Raw genomic sequence first — 24,284 nt, 5'->3', positions numbered from 1 at the left:
GCCGCTGCTGCTGTTGATACAGCCTGTCCTGAATTTCTGGCATTTCCTTAAGTAACCCAGACACCTGCCTTCTCAGGGTGGTCAGGGTGACAGTGTAAGCAGCAAACAGACCAGCTGAAAATAGCGAGCCCACGGCGGAGGCCGCAGCAATCAGACCCCCCAAGAACCTTTTGGGGCGGCTGAGGCCTGTCATCTCCTCCTGGCTGACTGTTGCCTTCCTCAGCTGGCGGAGCATGTGTATAGTGTCTAGCTGGGCATGCCATACAGCATCCTTAGCAAACTGCCTGCCATGATGGGACACCCTACTGTTCATGTTGATGTGCTTCCGAAACACATCACTTGGGTCCAGCCGCACATACACTCGCTGAGTATATGTTCTGCAATTTGTTAACAACAATCCGGGAGCGTCCTGCAGGACTATGCCGGTAGGAGGACCGGGTTCCACAACTTCAAGGGGCTGTGTCGAAGCGATCCACAGCACTGTCAGGACCAACCGTGGCAGTTTTAGGATTCCCATTCTGGAACACAGATGAGGCACATGGTACAGTTCCACTATAATTTTGAATATATTTTCCTAGGAGGACCTACACTACAGTACCTAACTACCTGCAGCTACAAAGGGGCACCCCCCTCTTGATCGGGTTTAGACTTTTAACCCTATTCTGTGTCCTCCGGCGCCATTTGAGGTGGGCGATACAACCGGAGGTGGTTGCGATGCACCCACTTATAGACCAGAGATTGCCTTCCTTTTTCAATCCGAATTCGATAAGCTACCGGTGATACCTTATCGACAATCTCGTGGGGTCCTGTCCAACTGGGTAAGAATTTCCGGGCCACCCCTGTGGGTTTGGCAAATTGGAAGTACAGGACCTTGTCTCCTACTTGGAGTTCCTGGTTAACTGCCTTTCGGTCATAGTATGCTTTCCTACCCTCTGCACTCCTTCCCAGATTGTTCTGGGCAAAAGCAAAGGTTGCCTGCAGATGTGCTTGCTGACACATACTGATGGGCCGTAGCAGCCCCCGTCGTGCTCAGGTCCTCCACCCCATAAAGACAGTGTAGGGGAAGAGTCATCTTCCGACCTGTCATCATCTCAAAAGGTGGGACCCCCGTAGAGCAATGGGGCGTGGCTCGGATGGCCATCAGAACCAGGGGCAGCTTAATGTCCCAGTCCCTACTGCTGGTGGAGACAAACTTTTTGAGCATACTAACCACCGTTCGGTTTGCCCTTTCTGCCTGGCCCGAGGATTGAGGGTGGTAGGAGATATGCAACTGGGTCTTGACCCCAAGCATATTCCACAGGGTTGCCATTACTGTAGCTGTGAAATGGGTTCCCCGATCCGAGTCCACGGTCAGGGGGAGTCCCCATCGACTGAACACATGGTTCACCAACAGCACTGCAGTTGTCTCTGCCGTGTCGTTGGGTGCTGGGAGGCACTCAATCCATTTTGTGAATGCACACGTAACCGTGAGGAAATATTTGTTCCCTCTGGATGACCTCACCAGCGGCCCCACCCAATCCATTTGTAGATTGGACCAGGGGAATGTCATGCCCTTTTTCTGGAGTGGTGCACGGTGCAAGGGCCGTGATGGTTGGAACTGGCTACACGTCAGACACCCCTTTACATACGCGGCGATGTCTTGGCCCATGTGAGGCCAGAATGCCACCTGCTGGATAGTGTCGTACGTGGCCTTGATTCCCCGGTGACCCCCACAGGGCTCGTCATGAGCGTGTTGGATCATGACCCCCCGATGGCAGCGGGGAACTACCCACTTTGGGACACCTTGTGCAACTGGTACACAAACCAACAACCCCTTTATAATTTTTAGGTTGTCTTTCACCTCTGCCAGCTCCTTCAGCTCTGGAGACTGGCTCAGCACCTGCTCCGAAAGAGGTTGACGCACTGGGTCAGCGATATGCTGATACATTAGCCCAATTGCTGGGTCCTGTTTCTGCATTTCCGCAAGATCGGTGTTAAAACCCTGTGACCCAAGCACTACAGATTGAGGGTCAGCTCCGACATCCTGTCTAGCCCTGCTTCGGGTGACCGCCTTGACCTCAGCCACGGTTTCTGGGGGTAGCCATTCCTGCTGGAACTGCCAGGGTTCACCCTCTAAGGCGCCAGATTTAGCCAGCCGGTCGGCCTCATCATTCCCGTCTTTGTCGGGTCTCTTCACCTGGGAGTGTCCCTTCACCTTCCTCCAGTAAACCATCATTCCAGCCTCGGTCGTGAGCTTGTCACTGGCCAGGAACAACTCTTTGTTCTTTACTTCCTTGCCCCGGGCATTTTTCATGCCGGTACCCTTCCAATACGGAAGATGGGACACGAAGCTATGTCGGGCGTAGTTCGAGTCACTACAGATGACAAATTGTTTAAGGCCATTTGTCAGGGCCTGCTGGAGGGTGATCAGCACCCCAGCTACTTCCGCATACTGACTAGTCTTTGGTCCTAGCTTATAGCGGGTCGGCCCACAGGGAGTATTGTCTTGCCAGACTACTCCTACCCCTGCTAGCACCTGCTGTTCGTGGCGAAAAGAGCAACCGTCAACATAGGCCATGGGTAAGCCCTGGCCCACGTTTTCATCGTAGTACCGGTGATTGTTCGGTAGCTCAGCAGCGGGAATTGTTTCTGGAGCTTCCATGTCAGTGTCACAGCCGTGACACACTTGGCCCAAAGCCAGGCCCTGTCCCAGGTACATTTTCTTGCTCTGTGCATAACGTACCTCTATCTCATAGCCTTGTAGGGCCATCATCCATGCCACAATCCTGCTATTTGACACCCTGCCCGCTTTGAGTCTCTGGCTATGCAGGAATGTCACAGGTTGGTGGCAGGTTTCGATGATGATCTTTTGTCCCCCTACATAACTACGGAAGTGTTCTACCGACCAGACCGTAGACAACAGGGCCTTCTCGCAGTCCAAGAACTTTTGCTCCACTGGGTTCAGGGCTCGACTGGCATACGCCACCACCCTTCGCTCTTGGTCATATTCCTGACTCAGAGCAGCCCCAAGGCAGTGCTCTGAGAACCCTGCTTCAAGGTAGAAGACCTTATTTTTGTCAGGGTAGGCCAAGCACGGCGCACTACCGAGTCTGCGCTTCAGCTCCATCACAGCCTGTTCTGAGGAAGGTCCCCACTCAAAGGGCACGTCTTTCTGCAGCAGCTTGTGGAGGGGCCTTGCTATTTCAGCGTAATCCTCAATGAACTGCCGGGAATAATTACATACTCCCAGAAAGCTGCGCAGTTCAGACAGGTTAGTGGGCGACTTCATATTCTGGATAGCTTGGACTCTGCTGGACTGTGGCTGTATGCCTTGGGCTCCAACCAATAGTCCCACGTACTCCACTTGGGTCCTACACCACTGTCCCTTAGCCAGAGACAGTTTGGCCCCTGCACGGGAGAGCTGGGTCAACACATGCCTGATCTCGGCCATGTGTTCTTCCCAGCTCTGACTCCGCATCAGAATATCGTCCACATAGACCAGGTTGCCCCTGGCGGCTGCATCACTCATGGCTTTGTGCAGAAATATGTTGAACTCCGCTGGGGAGTTGGAATACCCAAAGGGGCATCGATTCCAGGTGAACTGCCTGTTTCCAAAGGAAAAGGCCAGTTTGTACTGGTCTGTCGGTTCTACCTTAAGGGTCCAGAACCCATTGGCCACATCCACTGTGGTGAAATATTTTGCTGTTGTCACCTTGGCTAACTCCCGATCTAGGTAGATCATTGGCCATCGTGACAAAGGAACCTGTTTATTCAACTGCCGGTAGTTAATGGTCAGACGCCACTTACCATTGGGTTTCAGCACCGGCCACAGTGGGGAGTTATAAGTGGAGTTACACTCCCTTATGATCTGACGCTCTAGTAGAGCATCCAACGTCTGCTTTATGTACTCGTATGCCGTGAGGGGAATGCGATACTGCCTGACATAGGTTGGGCGGGCGCCAGGGGCCGTAGGAATGCGCACTGTGTGCAAATCCGTCACCCCGCAGTCATAGGCGTCCCGTGCAAACACTTCCTGGAAATCCTGGAAGATCTGATGCAGCTGCTGACGCTGGCTTTCCGTTTCCAGGGCATCTGCCTTACCAACCTGATCCTGTACCTGCTCTAGGAACCCCGCTTTTGACGGCATGGCGGTATCCCGGGTCGCACTCTCGGCTGAGTGGTCCGTCGGAACCCCTGCGTGTACTGTATACACAACCATCTCATCCTTATCGCTAAGGTCCACTCTGCACACCTCCTGGTTGCAGAATCCCTCTATTGGCATAATTGCAATCATCCGCCGGGGGTAGGTGTAGTACACCTGCTCGGTCCCCCCCTCCCTGGCCAAGGGACCAGGGAGCTGCCCCAGTACTGGGATGGCCAGTTCGAAATCATAGAACCCATTGTCAATTACCAGTCCCATGTCAGTGCGAGCAGGGATTTTGACATCTTGTTTTGCTATGTTTTGCACCAACAGGCAGGTGGCTCGGCCATTCCTTTCCAGTCTGGGGGTACCACAGACTGCTAGGTTCAGTCTGATAAACTGAGCTGATGGTTGGAAGAAAACCATCTCAGCATCCATCCTCTGTCCCTTCTTTAGGACAAGGCGTACCGGAAACCCTGCTGTTGACGCAGGAACGATCAGGTCCGATTCGTTTACTACCTGGCAGGCCTGAGGAATCGTCTGACCTGACCGAATGTTCTCGGGGTCGCCGCTTAGAGAGTGGGCATCTGGGTTCACCCGTGTCCACAGCACACTGTTTACTGTGTCCAGCTGGGCGCCCAGTCGAACCAACAGGTCTGCACCAATACAGACCGAATGGGTCAGCTGAGGTGCTACCTGGAAGTAGTGAGCAAACTTCCTTTTTCCGATGGAGATGGAAGCTGCACAGCTTCCTTTGCTCCAAATGGACCTATGAGGTGGGGGTGCCCACCACAGACCCTGTGATTGCGTCACCAGGGTCACCTGACGGCTTCGCGACAGGTCCTCGAACAGACCTTCACTGATTATGGACTTCTCAGAGCTGAGGCTGAGAATTACATCATCAACCTGCACTTCTGCCACCTGGACCCCTCCCACCACCATGGGGTGGTAGTCCTTGTCCCCCTGAGGTACCAGGGCGCACAGAAAGGACTCCCATTCATTACCGGACAGGGAGATCCACTCTTCTTCAGGGATGAAAAAGGGGTGTGCTTTACCTGGCGGGTCAAGCAGCTGCTCGGAGCACTGCTCCTGTAGTTGGGAGACCGTGGGAGTGCTGGCCTGGGCAGGACTTCCCTGTAGTTTTGGAAAGCAAGAAGAGACATTTATTTCTCGTCCAGAGGAACCAGGAGAATCCTCCAACTCAGCTATGGTGTTCAGTGGGCACTGTGTGATCACAGCATAACCACTGAACCCCCCTTTTTGCTGTACGACAGGCTTAGGGTGCTTGACCTGAGCCCACAATTTTCCACGCTGGCAGTCCACCAGAGGCTCCAGCCTGTCAAGCAGGTCTTGGCCAATGAGTAGTGGCTCTGTTTTAAACCTAGAGATGTAAACAGGATGCACCACGTTCATTGGCCCGAACCTAAGTGCCACCCACACTCGGTGTGTGATCCTGGCATGATCCTGGGTATAGCTGGAAATATCTATCTTACACGGTTCTACCTTAAGTCTGATGCCTTTTCCTTTCGCTACTCGTTTGAGCTCGCTGAGTAGATCGGCTGACATCAAACTAATTTCAGCCCCAGTGTCAACCAGTGCTTCTCTATCTAAGACGTTTTCAAGAGAAACCTTGATATAAATACGCCTTGCTTTGCCTTTCTGGCTGAGATTCCCTAAGAATTGTTGGAAGCCTGCCTTTTCTTTGACTTCAGGGGCGGGGTCAGCGCCCAACTCAGAGTCACAGCCTTCTTCCAGGCAGGAACCCTCCCACCCAAGCAGATAGACTGAGGGAGGGGTTTGGAATGGATCCCCGCCTCCTCCAGTGAGAAGGGGCGTGGTCCCACTAAGCTCATTCACGCTTCCGGCATTCAGTGCGGAAGGTTTACCCTGTCCTGATCTCTCAAGCAGGGCTTGTTCAAGCCTGGCCAGGCGGGTTGCAGTCGACTCCCTTCGTCCAGCCTTCTGATAGGCTCTGCCTGTGCCCTTGCCTTCCCCGTAGCGCTCACGGCGGCTCTGACGCTTAGTGCGGTCCTGCCTGCCTATTTTGCGCCGGGGCTTAGCGGGCTCAGGAACCTCAGCTCCCTCGAGCTGAGGCGAGTCGTCAACCCTGCTGGCTTTAGTGGCGAACACGGCCGTTTTAGCAGGTTTTCGCTCTGAGGAAGCAGAGACTTCAGCTCCCCAGGCTTTTTGAGCCAACCTTCTAATGTCAGCCATTTTCATCGCTTTTGCATCAGTGTGCATCACAATCATTTTCCTGATTGAGGGATGCAGATTAGCAATGAATAAACCTTTGAAATTCACGTTCTCTTCGCAACCCTCTTCATTCCGCCCTGCAAAATAAGTGCGCCTAAGCCTCTCATAATAGTCGCGAGGGGCTTCAGCTTTTTCGTGCTTAATATGGTGCGCAGCGGCCACGGCAGCTATGGGATCGATAAAAGCCGAAAATTCTCCGATCATTGCCTGACACAGCTCCTCAAAGCTATTACAGACCTCCGGTCCTTGTCTAGACATCCACTCGTGGACCGCTCGGCTAGTAGTTTTCCTTACTAACATAGCCTTTTCCTGTTCGGACGCTCCGGGCATAAACTGCAAAGTATGTCTCAGCTCATCGATGTAGGTTTCCACATTATTCCCTGACACTGACGGGTCAAACCTTTCTACATCTTTGGCTAACTGCCTCAGGGAGTGGAGGTTAATTTTTACGGTTTCTCCACGGGCAGGGGGACGGCCGTGATCAGGAGCAGGGGGTCTATGCCTGAATTGCATCGCCCTTGCGTCTCGCGCAGGACTCGGCGATCTCCCCCATGCCGATCCGACCACAGACCCTGTCCGGGAGAAACCTCCTCCCGGCGCGCTGGGTGAGCGCTCCGGGCTGCTAGGTGGGCTGGCATGCAAGTGAGATCTAGCCTGTTTTGCTTCCAGTACGGCAGCATCTAACTCCTTTTGCCTTTCCTGGCTGAGCTCATTTAAACGCTCAATTTCTTTTTCTTTTTCTTTCAAGCTCGCTTCCAGGTCTCTCCTAGCTACCTCAGCCGCAGTTTCTCTAGCAGACAGGTCATCTAATTTACCTAAAACTTCCCTGAGTCTGTCTTCACTTTCCTCATTTTTCACTCTCTTTTCTCTGATTATATCCAACAACTCAACTCGCTCCGCCTTATATCTTTCTAGCTTTCCCTGAAGCTTTTGAAACTTTGTCAGCTCGGACAAAGACAGTTCCAGCTGTTTAGCTAGATTTAAGGCGAAACTCGATAGGACCTGAACTGCGTTCACGGACCCTCCTGTGTTAAGCTGGTTCGCTACCTTAGCTACTAAATCTACTTGCAGCTTCTCAATATCATCAAAGTTCAACTTTTCGATACCGCTCCAGTAACCAGGATTGTCGTCGCTAGAAATAGTACTTATAAGCGACTCCACTTCAGACATTTTAGCAGCCATTGTCATTACGTCAGAGAAACTTTAAGAGTATTACTTTTTTTTCTTTTACCAAAATACAGTATGGAATCTAAACACCCGAGCAGATGGATTTCCAATCAGTACACGTTACACTAAACGCTAGAAAACAGGGGGATTTCTTTACGCAGTTATCAGCACACCCGGTATTCGCGTATAGAAGCCGCGGTGCTGTGCTGAACTTGAACTCACAGCAATATCAGTTATTCTGTGCGATTGATTCTCATTTCATTCTAAACTCGCCCACCCAGGGACGCCATTAAATGTAGTGGTTTGATGGGTTTACTGAGACAATTATCAATTGTAGCAGTAATCACGAGGTTGTTCGTTGGGGCTTTTAGAAAATCAATCGTCAGAACAACTAACAACGCACACACACGGGTTCAATACACGAGATACATTTATTAATATAAACTGTGCACCAAACATATACTAGTCTGCCTGGATACGAGCGGCAGACCTTACTGTGAGGGTTATCAATATACAAGGTATATAATCTCGAAAAGATGCAAACACAAAGAGATACACAACAGAGAATATATGTCAATATATATCGTTCGGTTACCAAATCGCTAATCAGTGTTATTACCCACTGTTACTCTAAACTCGGAAGTAAATACATTACTCATGAATTAAATTGATAACAACTTGTGTTGAGGTACAATTAAATTCTCGAGACGCAATGTAGAACATGGGGTTTACTTATCCACTGTGTTTGGATTTGGAATTTCCCGGCACGAACACCAAACCAGCTGACAGGCTCTGTTGCAGCGGTTGTCCAATGGGCGTTGTGTCGGCGTCCTCTGGCTACCGGCCAACCAGTGGAGGTGCAGCTGGGAGTAGGACGGGCGGAGGAATCTGAATGCGGCGCGCAGGGCAGTCGTTGCTCCGAGGGGATCTACCAGCAGTCCGGCTGGCTAGTAGAAAGTCTCTATGCACAGAGTGTGACCGCGAGTCCTCACAAGTCACTCTTTTGCCTGGGAAGAAGCTGGTTCGTTCCCGGTCCAGCGCTGCTTCTGAATAAGCTATTCAGGTTGTCGACGAGGGTCCAACTGTAGGCTGCCGTTGATCAAGCGGAGCATTCACGTTGGTAGAATTCTGAATACGTACGGGATCCTCGGCCTCGCGTTTAGAACAAAGTCCAAGTCCTTTTGCAGACAACAGCAGTTGTCACGTGATTGTCTCTGAGGATGCGTGAAAATGGCCAAGGAGAGCCCAGAACTGAGCTTGCGCTCCCTTTTTGATCAAGACCCAGATGTGTGCTGATTGGTTGAGAGTTTGGCGGGCATTGGAGACCCACGTGGTATTACCACGCCCTGCCAGTCCCTGATTGGTTGGTCAAGGTGAGATATAAGTCACTTACTCTTGACACTTAGAAATGCAGTCCAGATGTCCATTCGGCACTCCCTAGACAGATAGGCGCCAGTGGATGACCATTGATCATGATAGCCAGGCTTAGCTAATTGCATCCCCGTCTGGGAGCTTGCTTCTTATCAAAAGAAAAACATCTTAAATCAGCTTGCATGAATTCTTTCTCTGTGGCTGCACCACAGAGATGGAGGGTGAGATGGGGCCTCCTTTAGGAGCATACCAACGCTTAATTCTGTCTTATTAACAAGCATTGCCACTACAATAGTTTAAAGAAAAAATACACACCAGTCTTCCATTTCTCCCTAAACATTTTAAGCATGAAATTTTTATGAAACGGTACCCAAATATGTGATTGCTGTATAGAATGAATTTTAATTTTTAAAAATTATTTAACACGAAAATTAAGCTGTTTACATCTTCCGCCTGAGAACAGTCACCCGTTGCTACCCAACGCAGAAACACAGCCACTAACTAGCAAAGAGAGGACATTAGCTAGCCAATATGATAAAGAAATAAATAATTATTTTGTTTATTTCTTTTGCACATTTATTTGAACATTTCCATCGATTGTACAAGCACTTGGAAACTGTCCAATCCCTAGTTCATCAAGCATTTACCGGTCTGGTGCCGGTCTGTGTCTTCTAGGATATAATGCCAGCGAACTCTTGTTTTTATGTCCACTATAACTACGCTGGGCAAACGTTCCGAGGTCAAATTCTTCCAGCACGGGGGTACCTTTAATGCGGAGACGACGGCACCGAATTTTTTTGGCGCGCCTTCTCTTTAAAGCCCTGGCCAAATATGAAGACAGTACGTACAGTTATAATTCAAACGGAATTAAAAACTACACATCCCAGTTACCACGGTGGTGCTTGTGATCATTGCGTTTAACCAACGAAACAGGGCGAAAAATCAGTCACATGACTTTGGGGCAGAGTTTCGAAAGCTTAACCTATCAGCAACAAAGCGAAATTTACACGATAGACTACCTCAAACTGTCAGTTACACGACTGTGTATGTCGCTTAAGCCACTCCTATTTGGCATTTTAGTTATGGAGGCGAGAAGACGCCCCCCCCCCCCCCCTCTCTGGGTGTCTGATTTGCCGCCATCTTTAACTGTTCGGTGTCCGAATCGGAGTAGCTACGCGTACGAAATAAAGTTAATCCCAACTACAAAACATATATTTTTGTGGTAAGAGGGCGCAAAACATCAGTATTTACTGCTATTAATTACTGTACGATTTATAGTTGAAATCTGAGCCTAGATATAAAGTTAGATATAAAGTTAAAATCTCGACAAAGCAATGTAGGAAATACAGAGAAAATAAATCCTTTCTGACATCTAAAATCAGTTTCGATCAAGGTCTCTAAAACGAACAAGAAAAAGAGGATTTTCGGAGGGCAATTACGCTGTGTTTATATAGAATAACTGATTTATGAGCAATCTAATTTCTTGTTCGTTTAAAACAGTGAAATGTAGGCTGCAAAAGATCGCACCAGAAACAGCACTCTCTCTGCCTGTCATAGACGTTCAGGAAAGGCTGATTGAAGTCATGTCAAGTACAATAATTCGGTGATCAATAATAACAGTTGTAGGACAGTATATAAGGAGGATAAGGATTTTGAAGTTGACTCGAAATCTGATAGGTAACCAGTGCAAGGACTTGAAAACAGGTGTAATGCATCCCTGATAGGATTCTTGCTGTCATATTCTGAACATATTGAAGATTGCTCAGTGTGGATTTAATTTCCCCAGTGAACAGGATGTGCATTTATTAATTCTAGAAAAAAAGCCTTTCTTGATTTCTCTAGTTCCCTTTAAAATAAACTATTATTCCACAATGCAGAGTATTACATGGCCAGTATTTACACATGATATTTGTGATTTAAAGAAATTAACACAAGCAGCTTTTGGAGATTTAAGTGTTGGCTGAGTTATTGCAGGATAAAAGACTAGAGATGTTGGCAAGAAGAAGATAATTTGGGGAAAGCTGAGGAATACACTTATAACAAGAACACTTCCTAATGGGGTTAGGCATACTTTTGATGAAGATGATGAAGTTAACAGACTATATGTTTACATAGATACTGAAATAAGGATTGTATTTTAGATTATGTGTAGTTGCTGGCATTGAACTGTGTGTTGGATGCACATGAATTGAAGGAATGGGCAAACATAGCTGATGCGGATCCACAGACCCAGCATATTAAGATGTTTATACTTAGAGGCAATTTGTTTAAATAACTAGGTATGGATACTGATGTGCAAGAGAGGTGGAAAGGCTGTTTCCTTAAGCCAGCACTATAAAATATTTTATTCTCAGTGAGATGCTGCCATTTCATCGTGGGTTTCTAACACTGTGTATAGTTCCATCCACACAGTGCCTTTACTTCCATCCATTTCTAATCTCTTTATCCAGTACAGAGGATTTGGAGCCTATCCCAGTAAGCAACAGACACAAGGCAGAATACACTCTGGACATAGCGCCAGTCCGTCACAGGACAGACAGACACAAACACACACACACCAGGGCCAGTTTTCCCATAAACCAATTAACTTACCAGTATGTTTTGGAGTGCGAGAGGGAGTCATATCACACATATGGAGAAAAACCATGTAACCCAGAGAGAACATGTAAACCCCACACACACAGGATGGCAGGAATTGAACCTAGGACCCCAGTGCTGCAAGATAGCAATGCTAACCATTTCGCCACCATTATAAATGGATGGATATCTTAGTTATCTTTCTAGTTCACAGGTTTGCATGCATGATTTAATTTTGAAAGCCACTGAGACATCAGGTACTACTGTTGTATTTATGAAAAAGAAACAAAACAAAAAACATACTAACAACTGTGCCATCCTACTCCTTAGTTAATACATTTTATTATTCATAAACAGTTAACATTGTTAGCAAAATATTTTGAATTATATTTAACCCTATTTTTTCTTTAGTTTTGTATTTAACTTATTATATGATAGTCAGACTTAATGTATATTTGAACAATGAAAATATATTTTTACAAGATGCGGGGGAAAGTGCAACAGCTTATTACAGTGCTAAATTTAATATTATTGATTGCTAATAGTTTATGCTAACACCTAACTTTCTTAATTAGATGTATTTAAAACAGTGAACTAAGTGTAACATACTATTCAGAAATACAATCGAAAATAGTTTTGTGGTGTTTGTATGGATGAAACGTTTCTAAAATGTATAACGTAACAAAATTAAAGACGATTAAAATCTGTAATCTTTCCACTTGTAATGTCATTAAACAGAACAACACGTTTCTGGTTTGTTTTAATTAGTATTAGTTAGTAGTTAGTAGTTTTAATTTAATTAGTATTGCAATTCGCACTGATTCACTTGCAAAGATATGGACTTAAGAATATTCGTGCCTGGTCAAAAAATGGCATTAAGCACTTAAAATTAATATGGTTAATAATAGTAAACTGTAACATGCTGTAACAAGATCGGTTAAACTGCGAAGAAAATGCTTTCAGAGAAAATGTTTCAGGTGTGAAGAACATAGATCTCCAATGCAATTTCAACCAAACCTGTTCCCACACACCCTGCCCCCACTACCATTAGAATATACACAAAGCACTGAAATCTTTCGAGCTAATGATCAGGTGACCCGAGAGAGAGCGAGAGAAACACCAAGGGGTGCGGAACCAGGGAACTATTTACATGGAAAACGGGCGATCTCCCCAGACTGTCCGCCCGTTTCACTGTTACCTGGATACCTCTTTATTTAGAACTCACAAACACTGATTTTTAGTTTCGAAGGATTCAAGTACGGTTTTAGATGAAAGGCAGCGACCTTAATCAAGCCCAAATCATAATTGAACCCATTCAGAGCCTACATTACATTTTAGCATTTCATTCTGAGCAGAAGACCCTCACACCTGAAGAAGGCTTGCGTTTTCTCTCTTCTCTTTTAAGCATGTGTACAATGTGTAATACAATTACAATGTGTAATTACAATGCGAATCGTATGAGGGTGGGGGGGAGGTGTCTTTCGCTGGAAATCTCGCCTGCTTCTACTTTACGAGTACAACCCCCTCTCTGCCGGAGTGCTGGCTGTGACGAATTAAACCGGTTTCACAGGTTTCAATCACAGACCATGTGACATGGGAGTCAGGAAACTAACACACAGCGCCACCGGATTTGATAACACTATAAAAACGCTATAAAATAATGTGACTAGGCACAGAACAAGTTTACAGCACAGTACAATAATAAATGCTGACCATGACTTTAGAAGCATAAATTGCCTTACACTCAATTTAAACACAAGCTGTCTTTAGCCCTCTAAGCTGGTTCATACAGAAATGTAGAGATCCAGGCTCAGAACACACAGCTTCATTAGCGAATACATATGCAGGACAACTAGAGAAGACGTTTTACAGAGGATGGATTTTTAGAAACATCCCATCAGTGACATCACTGAAGTCAACTCCTAGGTACGGTAACTGTCGTGTAGATAGTTTCACAAGAATCAGACAAATGTTTAAGCATCGCTTGTTCTAGATAAAACTGCAAAAAAAACAACAACAACCCATAATGTACTTCTTTGCGGCTCTGTTTGCCCAAATCATATATTCACAACGTGAAATCTAGAAAATAATATTACGTAACCAAAATCCGCAATATGAAAACAGAACCTGTGTAATTGTTGATGGATGATGTACTCGTAACATTTTTTCAAGACGAACTACAACATTTAAAAAATGACTTGTATGTACTTGATATCTCTAATCAATCCACGGGTCCCAGCACAAAACGAAACTAAAACGCATACCGTTTCGCGCTTCTTATTAGTTGCTCAAAAGTAATTTGACCGTATGAAATGTATAATATAAACCTAGAATCATATACGTGAGCAGTACTTAAGCACTGTAGTATCGGTGTTAAGACATACCTCTCAAATACTGTAAATCAAGTTAAAAATATCTCAAGACCGATTCTGGTCATAATGAAACCATGTTTCGTGTATGTTTTCTTTAAAGTACCGAGACCAGCCATATACTGTATGTTTATGTTCCAAAATTAATATCGTTTATGGCCTTCACACGCGTTGCAGTATGCTCTTATTCTTTTTATGCTCAGCTACTAAGATTTCCCTTCAGTGGTAAAATTAGATATGAATATTCAATACTTAAACGGGCACAGTTAAGACATTAAATATACATATACATACTGTATACATTACAGTTTTCATATGGTAATATGTTTATGTTCCTAAATCAATCTCTTTTATGAGCATGTGAAAGGCATGGTGAAGCGATTCTGAAAAATTACTGTACTTTGCATGATTGGAAACAAATGCGTGATTGCGAAATGCTGTGGTGTTACTTTTACAAAGATGGTCAATGAAAAAAAAAATGTTGACCAGGGCAATACTTTGAGTTTACACTTACAGCTTGTCCAAGGTCATTCATTATTAATACTATTAGTAATATCTTCGTTAAAGACTTTGATGGCCACAGCTCAAACATGAGAGGTTGAGCTTTATTAGCTCCACCTTGCGGAAATTCCGGATACTATTATTTTGCTTGTCGTACTATAGGAGAATTTACGGTAACTCGCGGTATTTACCGGTAGCTTGCGGTAGACTGCGTACAGCGTACCGCAAAATAATGCGGTATCGCCTGCGGATTTTGAATGGCTGCATCTGTAGGCTGCCAAAAGTCTCCGAAACCAAATTTTGATAGCAGAAAATTCTCACTCGTCCAGAAGTTCCCTTGGGACCCAACATCCAGCACAGAGTGGTAAAAAAACGTCTTTTTTGGAGACCCTTGCAGTGTGCATTGGTGGTTCAGTTGTAGAATTCTCACCTGCCACGTGGGAGGCCCGGGTTCGTTTCCCGGCCAATGCAGTGGCTTTTGCAGTTAGTGGCTCCATCACTTGCATCCCCTTTCAACTCGCAACTGAAAACCCACTGAAGCTTAGAAGCTGTGAGCCAGGTCAGTAACCACATGAGGGTGACCTACAGGGAAAAGCAAAGCTTACAGCTGGAAGCGGTGTTAATGGAGCCAGCGGTGGGACGCTCACCCTGAGGTCTGTGCGGGTCCCAATGCCCCAGTATAGTGACGGAGACGCTGTGTGGTAAAAAGGCGCCGTCTTTTGGATGAGATGTAAATCCGAGGTCATAGCTCTCTGTGCTCATTAAAAGTGACCACCAAAACCTTTGACAAAAGCTCTTGGTAATTGATGGTCTTCAATAATGCTTCTCCTTTAGGTACATTTGAAATCAGCTGAAAAATGCTATGAAATGGGGGGGCACTTCAGGCCAGTGTAGGATTTGGGTTACAAGAACCATTAAACAGCACGAGAAAGCCCGTACACTGAATCGCAGGGCTTTCTATTCAAAGAAGGACAAAAGAAACTTCCCTGAATTCCATTTTTTGCAGCACAGAGAGGACAGCAGGCACGAGGCCTGTTAGCTCAGTTGGTTAGAGCGTGGTGCTAATAACGCCAAGGTCGCGGGTTCGATCCCCGTTCGGGCCAGGCAGTCTCCTCCTCTCTTGCCAAAACCCGTTGCTTTCTTGCTGTGGTGAGATTGGTGGTAATGCAAAGACGCCACATACTGCCGACAGACGAGAGTGTTGCGGGAGAAGAGAGAAGTGATGGAAGATTGAAGAGTGTCCTAGGTGGAGCCAAGATGAAGTGTCACAATTGCCTAGGGGAGGATTTCAAATGTTTAAGATGGTAAAAATAACCGGAAATGATCCCCCAGTCCGGCGCAGTCTGACGTACTTCTGTCATATAAAGTAAAACTAGATGTCGAACTGGAGCCTCACCATTTGCATAAGTGAGTCTCCAGTTATACATCTAGTTTCACTTTAAATGACAAAACTGAAGAGACTTAAAAGAGCTGGAGAGGATTTCTTACAACTTTTGAGCCGGCACAGTTTTCGAAAACGTTTTCTTCATGCTGCACTATTCAACACAGACAGCCAAGAGTCTCTAAAACAAAACGAATTGACAGATAGGAGAAAAGTCCCACTCGTCCTTAAGTTCCCAAAATCCAGCACTGAGCGTAAACAAAGTGTTCAAGTAGCGTGGGAATGCTACCCCTAATGCTAGCTGGAGTTTGAGCGTCTGGTTCAGAGTTTGCTCAAGAGTTTACCTTTCACAGATGCGCAAAGATGAATGTTGAGGGTGCACGCTTCAAGGCGCCTTACAGTGCAGGGAGTGATTAGAGACGATTCGTGACGTGTGCTCGTTCCCATATACCGTACGCCCCGGGTTGCAGTGCTAGGATGACGTCCAATACCGCTTCGGCACGTAACGGCATTATATTCAAGTGCAGGACATGAGGGTTTTATTTTGTTCGTTTTGTTCTGCTCTGCTTTGCTTTGTTTTGCTTTCCATGGCGTTTGTAAGAGCGTCAATAAAAAGGCGATTCCTGCGTCTAACACGAATGTAAGAGCTATTTCAAGTGCGGCTTCTAAAATGCTTGTAGACATTTGTCTGTTGTTGATTGTTTTTTTGTGTCTAACAAAGTGCCATTTTCCTGTCCGGACGGGGAGACTTTATCATTCCCACATGAAGCAACCCTTAAGTCCTCTGAGGCGTGTCTGTCTGCAAGGTTTGTATTTTGGAAAGGTTTTTTTTTTTAACGGAGAACGACTTTGAAAAAGATTTCCGCCGGCGTCTCGCGATCCGTGTGAGATTGTAGCAAGAACATGGTGCGGCTTCTTAAATGCTTGTGGACATTTGTCTGTTGTTGATTGTTTCTTTGTGTCTAACAAAGTGCCATTTTCCTGTCCGGACGGGGAGACTTTATCATTCCCACATGAAGCCACCCTTAAGTCCTCTGAGGCGTGTCTGTCTGCAAGGCTTGTATTTTGGAAAGGTTTTTTTTTTAATGGAGAACGACTTTGAAAAAGGTTTCCGCCGGCGCCTCGCGATCCATGTGAGATTGTAGCAAGAACGCAGCAACGGCAGCACTCGCTGTAGTCGTGGCCGAGTGGTTAAGGTGATGGACTAGAAATGCATTGGGGTCTCCCCGCGCAGGTTCGAATTCTGCCGACTACGGTGTCCTCCTCACGTCGTTGTGTGCCGGCGCAAGCAAGGAAAAGTGCCTTTCTGCTTTTCCTGGTGGTTTTAAAACGCGAGATCGCTTGTACCCGCTGCCTTGGAAAGAAATGTCTACATGTTTACTTGCACATTGTCTATTGTTTGTTTGTACATTGTATTGATGCACTGTTTGCACTTTGTCTTGTTTTTTACACTTGTTTTACAATCGAGAGACCTTCTGTAAGTAAGAATTCCATTGTACCAGTACCGGTTACATATGGCAATAAAGTTCAAGTTCAAATGCTTCAGCTTCCGCAAACGGCATTTTGCAGCTGGAAGCAGATGGCGACGCTTTTTGCGGTCGCGTGTCTTGTGCCCCATTTCCGGCCTTTAACATCGAATCAATAAAGCTGTTAGAACCGACACCATAGGTGCTTTTCTTACAACTTTTGATCTGACTCAGTTTCGGAATGCAATTCCTGAACACTGCGAGAGACAACCTACAGATGCAGCCATTCAAAATGAGCGGTAAAAACCCGTGGTACAGTAACCAACCCGCAGGGCACCGTAGGGCACCGCGGTAAGTGATTGGCTGGCCAAAATGACCGACAGGGGCACTCGTGGTGCATTGGTTGGTAGTGAAAAGATTTCATCATCTAATGTCTTTACTGTGCACATTTCAATCCGCTTAGTTTTGAATATTTATATGGAATTTTACCACTAAAGGGAAATTTTAGTAGCTGAGCATAAAAAGAAGAGGAGCATAACGCATCTGAAGGTCATAAACGATATTAATTTAGGAACATAAACATTACTGTATGTACATAAACATTACTGTGTATGGCTGGTCTTGATAGTGTAGTGGTTTGATGGGTTTACTGAGACAATTATCAATTGTAGCAGTAATCACGAGGTTGTTCGTTGGGGCTTTTAGAAAATCAATCGTCAGAACAACTAACAACGCACACACACGGGTTCAATACACGAGATACATTTATTAATATAAACTGTGCACCAAACATATACTAGTCTGCCTGGATACGAGCGGCAGACCTTACTGTGAGGGTTATCAATATACAAGGTATATAATCTCGAAGAGATGCAAACACAAAGAGATACACAACAGAGAATATATGTCAATATATATCGTTCGGTTACCAAATCGCTAATCAGTGTTATTACCCACTGTTACTCTAAACTCGGAAGTAAATACATTACTCATGAATTAAATTGATAACAACTTGTGTTGAGGTACAATTAAATTCTCGAGACGCAATGTAGAACATGGGGTTTACTTATCCACTGTGTTTGGATTTGGAATTTCCCGGCACGAACACCAAACCAGCTGACAGGCTCTGTTGCAGCGGTTGTCCAATGGGCGTTGTGTCGGCGTCCTCTGGCTACCGGCCAACCAGTCGAGGTGCAGCTCGGAGTAGGAAGGCCGGAGGAATCTGACTGCGGCGCGCAGGGCAGTCGTTGCTCCGAGGGGATCTACCAGCAGTCCGGCTGGCTAGTAGAAAGTCTCTATGCACAGAGTGTGACCGCGAGTCCTCACAAGTCACTCTTTTGCCTGGGAAGAAGCTGGTTCGTTCCCGGTCCAGCGCTGCTTCTGAATAAGCTATTCAGGTTGTCGACGAGGGTCCAACTGTAGGCTGCCGTTGATCAAGCGGAGCATTCACGTTGGTAGAATTCTGAATACGTACGGGATCCTCGGCCTCGCGCTTAGAACAAAGTCCAAGTCCTTTTGCAGACAACAGCAGTTGTCACGTGATTGTCTCTGAGGATGCGCGAAAATGGCCAAGGAGAGCCCAGAACTGAGCTTGCGCTCCCTTTTTGATCAAGACCCAGATGTGTGCTGATTGGTTGAGAGTTTGGCGGGCATTGGAGACCCACGTGGTATTACCACGCCCTGCCAGTCCCTGATTGGTTGGTCAAGGTGAGATATAAGTCACTTACTCTTGACACTTAGAAATGCAGTCCAGATGTCCATTCGGCACTCCCTAGACAGATAGGCGCCAGTGGATGACCATTGATCATTATAGCCAGGCTTAGCTAATTGCATCCCCGTCTGGGAGCTTGCTTCTTATCAAAAGAAAAACATCTTAAATCAGCTTGCATGAATTCTTTCTCTGTGGCTGCACCACAGAGATGGAGGGTGAGATGGGGCCTCCTTTAGGAGCATACCAACGCTTAATTCTGTCTTATTAACAAGCATTGCCGCTACATATCCCCCCTTTTTGAAGGTCACGAGGTCCTGAGGCGTTGTTGCCTTCAAAACAAAAACAGAGTTAAGTGATGTTTGTTGTACCACGGTGGATTCTACCACCCAATATTCACATTACCTCTCGAGAATTTGTACAGGAAATAGTGTTGGAAAGAACGTTGCGTATACCTGCTCTCAGTTATAAGGTACCTAGGAATGAGGCATTGGGCATCATCATTAGCTCTAGACCTTAAACTTCCGGCAGTTCACTATCAGTATCGGATAGCTCTGCAGCAGGCAGACGTTTGGGAGTGGTTACCTGATTTCGGTGATAAACCATTGCTCCCTTTGTCTCATTCAAACTACCCCGCAAGGCTTTGATACAAGAGAACAGCATCCAACACATTACCCCAGCCATGATCCAGCTACCCAGCAGCAGTGTCAAGATGACCACGTTTATTGTTCCTAGCGCCCCAGAGGATCCACAACGACTGTGCTTGGGACCTACCAGTGTAGTTTTTAAGTTTGTGTCGTTAAGAACAAATTCGACTACCTGTACACCCTCAAGACTTACTGTCTCTTGGATTCTCTCATCCAAGTCAATGCCGTGTCCTCTGAAAGCGTCCACAATCTCGAGTTCCGTTTCGTATAGTTCTGACTCCAGGTGATACAGTGCTAAATCGTTGAGATGCACTATCGCTCCTTCAGGAACTTGTAGAAAAACTGTTTGGTTGGGTAGCTGCACTTCGGTAGCTGTATCATGCCTGTCATATGTTATTGTAACCGTTAACTGTGGTGTGCTGACCAGCCATTTCTTTCCCACCTGCTCAACCTGGGGTTCGTTAACCTCACTTTTGCTCGTCACTGTGGCTTTACACTTTTCAGTGGCAGCCCCCTTTCTGATACCACACAACCTCTGAGTTGTGTCCCTAAGGAATGGCTTACTTGGGCATACCCAGTGGATATCCTTGGTTGATATACACAGTTCCAGGTTTGGAACAAGATACAAATTTGGATCATCCTCCTGGTAAGCTACGAGCGGTGGGGTGGTCAACTTCACATGCATGTCCCCCCTCCAGAAGCCAACGTTCGATATAGACTTGAGTCTATAGATATCCTTGCCACTCACGATGGGAAGGTTCAACAGGAAACCTATTTCCTTGGCTTCAGGGTTGACATGTATAGGAATGGCACTGCCTAGACTGTATGCAAAATGTACCTGTAATGGCTGCACCATCTCAGAAGTGGTTGTCCTAAGTACTTCTTCTACTAAGGACAGTGGAACCAAGTAAGTTGGAATCTGTCCCATGGCTAAGCTAGTTATCTTGGCACTAAGCTCCCTAAGCAAATCCTGCATCAGCATCCTGACCTGTTGCACGTAAGCATAATCCCACTGTAACACGTCGACAATCCTGCCCACGGTGTGGAGGGTGTTATTTAACACTGCTGCATGAAGGTTTACTGCTAATATTGTGCCCTGTAAGGTTTTCCCTAGGCTTTCCAGCCGCTGCTGCTGTTGATACAGCCTGTCCTGAATTTCTGGCATTTCCTTAAGTAACCCAGACACCTGCCTTCTCAGGGTGGTCAGGGTGACAGTGTAAGCAGCAAACAGACCAGCTGAAAATAGCGAGCCCACGGCGGAGGCCGCAGCAATCAGACCCCCCAAGAACCTTTTGGGGCGGCTGAGGCCTGTCATCTCCTCCTGGCTGACTGTTGCCTTCCTCAGCTGGCGGAGCATGTGTATAGTGTCTAGCTGGGCATGCCATACAGCATCCTTAGCCCACTGCCTGCCATGATGGGACACCCTACTGTTCATGTTGATGTGCTTCCGAAACACATCACTTGGGTCCAGCCGCACATACACTCGCTGAGTATATGTTCTGCAATTTGTTAACAACAATCCGGGAGCGTCCTGCAGGACTATGCCGGTAGGAGGACCGGGTTCCACAACTTCAAGGGGCTGTGTCGAAGCGATCCACAGCACTGTCAGGACCAGCCGTGGCAGTTTTAGGATTCCCATTCTGGAACACAGATGAGGCACATGGTACAGTTCCACTATAATTTTGAATATATTTTCCTAGGAGGACCTACACTACAGTACCTAACTACCTGCAGCTACAAAGGGGCACCCCCCTCTTGATCGGGTTTAGACTTTTAACCCTATTCTGTGTCCTCCGGCGCCATTTGAGGTGGGCGATACAACCGGAGGTGGTTGCGATGCACCCACTTATAGACCAGAGATTGCCTTCCTTTTTCAATCCGAATTCGATAAGCTACCGGTGATACCTTATCGACAATCTCGTGGGGTCCTGTCCAACTGGGTAAGAATTTCCGGGCCACCCCTGTGGGTTTGGCAAATTGGAAGTACAGGACCTTGTCTCCTACTTGGAGTTCCTGGTTAACTGCCTTTCGGTCATAGTATGCTTTCCTACCCTCTGCACTCCTTCCCAGATTGTTCTGGGCAAAAGCAAAGGTTGCCTGCAGATGTGCTTGCTGACACATACTGATGGGCCGTAGCAGCCCCCGTCGTGCTCAGGTCCTCCACCCCATAAAGACAGTGTAGGGGAAGAGTCATCTTCCGACCTGTCATCATCTCAAAAGGTGGGACCCCCGTAGAGCAATGGGGCGTGGCTCGGATGGCCATCAGAACCAGGGGCAGCTTAATGTCCCAGTCCCTACTGCTGGTGGAGACAAACTTTTTGAGCATACTAACCACCGTTCGGTTTGCCCTTTCTGCCTGGCCCGAGGATTGAGGGTGGTAGGAGATATGCAACTGGGCCTTGACCCCAAGCATATTCCACAGGGTTGCCATTACTGTAGCTGTGAAATGGGTTCCCCGATCCGAGTCCACGGTCAGGGGGAGTCCCCATCGACTGAACACATGGTTCACCAACAGCACTGCAGTTGTCTCTGCCGTGTCGTTGGGTGCTGGGAGGCACTCAATCCATTTTGTGAATGCACACGTAACCGTGAGGAAATATTTGTTCCCTCTGGATGACCTCACCAGCGGCCCCACCCAATCCATTTGTAGATTGGACCAGGGGAATGTCATGCCCTTTTTCTGGAGTGGTGCACGGTGCAAGGGCCGTGATGGTTGGAACTGGCTACACGTCAGACACCCCTTTACATACGCGGCGATGTCTTGGCCCATGTGAGGCCAGAATGCCACCTGCTGGATAGTGTCGTACGTGGCCTTGATTCCCCGGTGACCCCCACAGGGCTCGTCATGAGCGTGTTGGATCATGACCCCCCGATGGCAGCGGGGAACTACCCACTTTGGGACACCTTGTGCAACTGGTACACAAACCAACAACCCCTTTATAATTTTTAGGTTGTCTTTCACCTCTGCCAGCTCCTTCAGCTCTGGAGACTGGCTCAGCACCTGCTCCGAAAGAGGTTGACGCACTGGGTCAGCGATATGCTGATACATTAGCCCAATTGCTGGGTCCTGTTTCTGCATTTCCGCAAGATCGGTGTTAAAACCCTGTGACCCAAGCACTACAGATTGAGGGTCAGCTCCGACATCCTGTCTAGCCCTGCTTCGGGTGACCGCCTTGACCTCAGCCACGGTTTCTGGGGGTAGCCATTCCTGCTGGAACTGCCAGGGTTCACCCTCTAAGGCGCCAGATTTAGCCAGCCGGTCGGCCTCATCATTCCCGTCTTTGTCGGGTCCCTTCACCTGGGAGTGTCCCTTCACCTTCCTCCAGTAAACCATCATTCCAGCCTCGGTCGTGAGCTTGTCACTGGCCAGGAACAACTCTTTGTTCTTTACTTCCTTGCCCCGGGCATTTTTCATGCCGGTACCCTTCCAATACGGAAGATGGGACACGAAGCTATGTCGGGCGTAGTTCGAGTCACTACAGATGACAAATTGTTTAAGGCCATTTGTCAGGGCCTGCTGGAGGGTGATCAGCACCCCAGCTACTTCCGCATACTGACTAGTCTTTGGTCCTAGCTTATAGCGGGTCGGCCCACAGGGAGTATTGTCTTGCCAGACTACTCCTACCCCTGCTAGCACCTGCTGTTCGTGGCGAAAAGAGCAACCGTCAACATAGGCCATGGGTAAGCCCTGGCCCACGTTTTCATCGTAGTACCGGTGATTGTTCGGTAGCTCAGCAGCGGGAATTGTTTCTGGAGCTTCCATGTCAGTGTCACAGCCGTGACACACTTGGCCCAAAGCCAGGCCCTGTCCCAGGTACATTTTCTTGCTCTGTGCATAACGTACCTCTATCTCATAGCCTTGTAGGGCCATCATCCATGCCACAATCCTGCTATTTGACACCCTGCCCGCTTTCAGTCTCTGGCTATGCAGGAATGTCACAGGTTGGTGGCAGGTTTCGATGATGATCTTTTGTCCCCCTACATAACTACGGAAGTGTTCTACCGACCAGACCGTAGACAACAGGGCCTTCTCGCAGTCCAAGAACTTTTGCTCCACTGGGTTCAGGGCTCGACTGGCATACGCCACCACCCTTCGCTCTTGGTCATATTCCTGACTCAGAGCAGCCCCAAGGCAGTGCTCTGAGAACCCTGCTTCAAGGTAGAAGACCTTATTTTTGTCAGGGTAGGCCAAGCACGGCGCACTACCGAGTCTGCGCTTCAGCTCCATCACAGCCTGTTCTGAGGAAGGTCCCCACTCAAAGGGCACGTCTTTCTGCAGCAGCTTGTGGAGGGGCCTTGCTATTTCAGCGTAATCCTCAATGAACTGCCGGGAATAATTACATACTCCCAGAAAGCTGCGCAGTTCAGACAGGTTAGTGGGCGACTTCATATTCTGGATAGCTTGGACTCTGCTGGACTGTGGCTGTATGCCTTGGGCTCCAACCAATAGTCCCACGTACTCCACTTGGGTCCTACACCACTGTCCCTTAGCCAGAGACAGTTTGGCCCCTGCACGGGAGAGCTGGGTCAACACATGCCTGATCTCGGCCAGCATCCATCCTCTGTCCCTTCTTTAGGACAAGGCGTACCGGAAACCCTGCTGTTGACGCAGGAACGATCAGGTCCGATTCGTTTACTACCTGGCAGGCCTGAGGAATCGTCTGACCTGACCGAATGTTCTCGGGGTCGCCGCTTAGAGAGTGGGCATCTGGGTTCACCCGTGT

At 47.4% G+C, this 24,284-nt stretch overlaps 1 non-coding gene across 1 annotated transcript; it reads left to right on the top strand.

The window, feature by feature from the left end:
- Window positions 1-15,387: 15,387 nt before the first annotated feature.
- trnai-aau (transfer RNA isoleucine (anticodon AAU)) lies at window positions 15,388-15,461 on the top strand. The gene has a single exon. It is a non-coding gene; the product is annotated as a tRNA-Ile (tRNA).
- The last annotated feature ends 8,823 nt before the right edge of the window (window positions 15,462-24,284 follow it).

This window comes from Atractosteus spatula (genome assembly GCF_055471065.1).
Source record: "Atractosteus spatula isolate fAtrSpa1 chromosome 16 unlocalized genomic scaffold, fAtrSpa1.hap1 SUPER_16_unloc_1, whole genome shotgun sequence".
In the NCBI taxonomy this organism is placed as follows: Eukaryota; Metazoa; Chordata; class Actinopteri; order Semionotiformes; family Lepisosteidae; genus Atractosteus; species Atractosteus spatula.
This window is presented reverse-complemented; position numbering and strand designations above follow the sequence as displayed.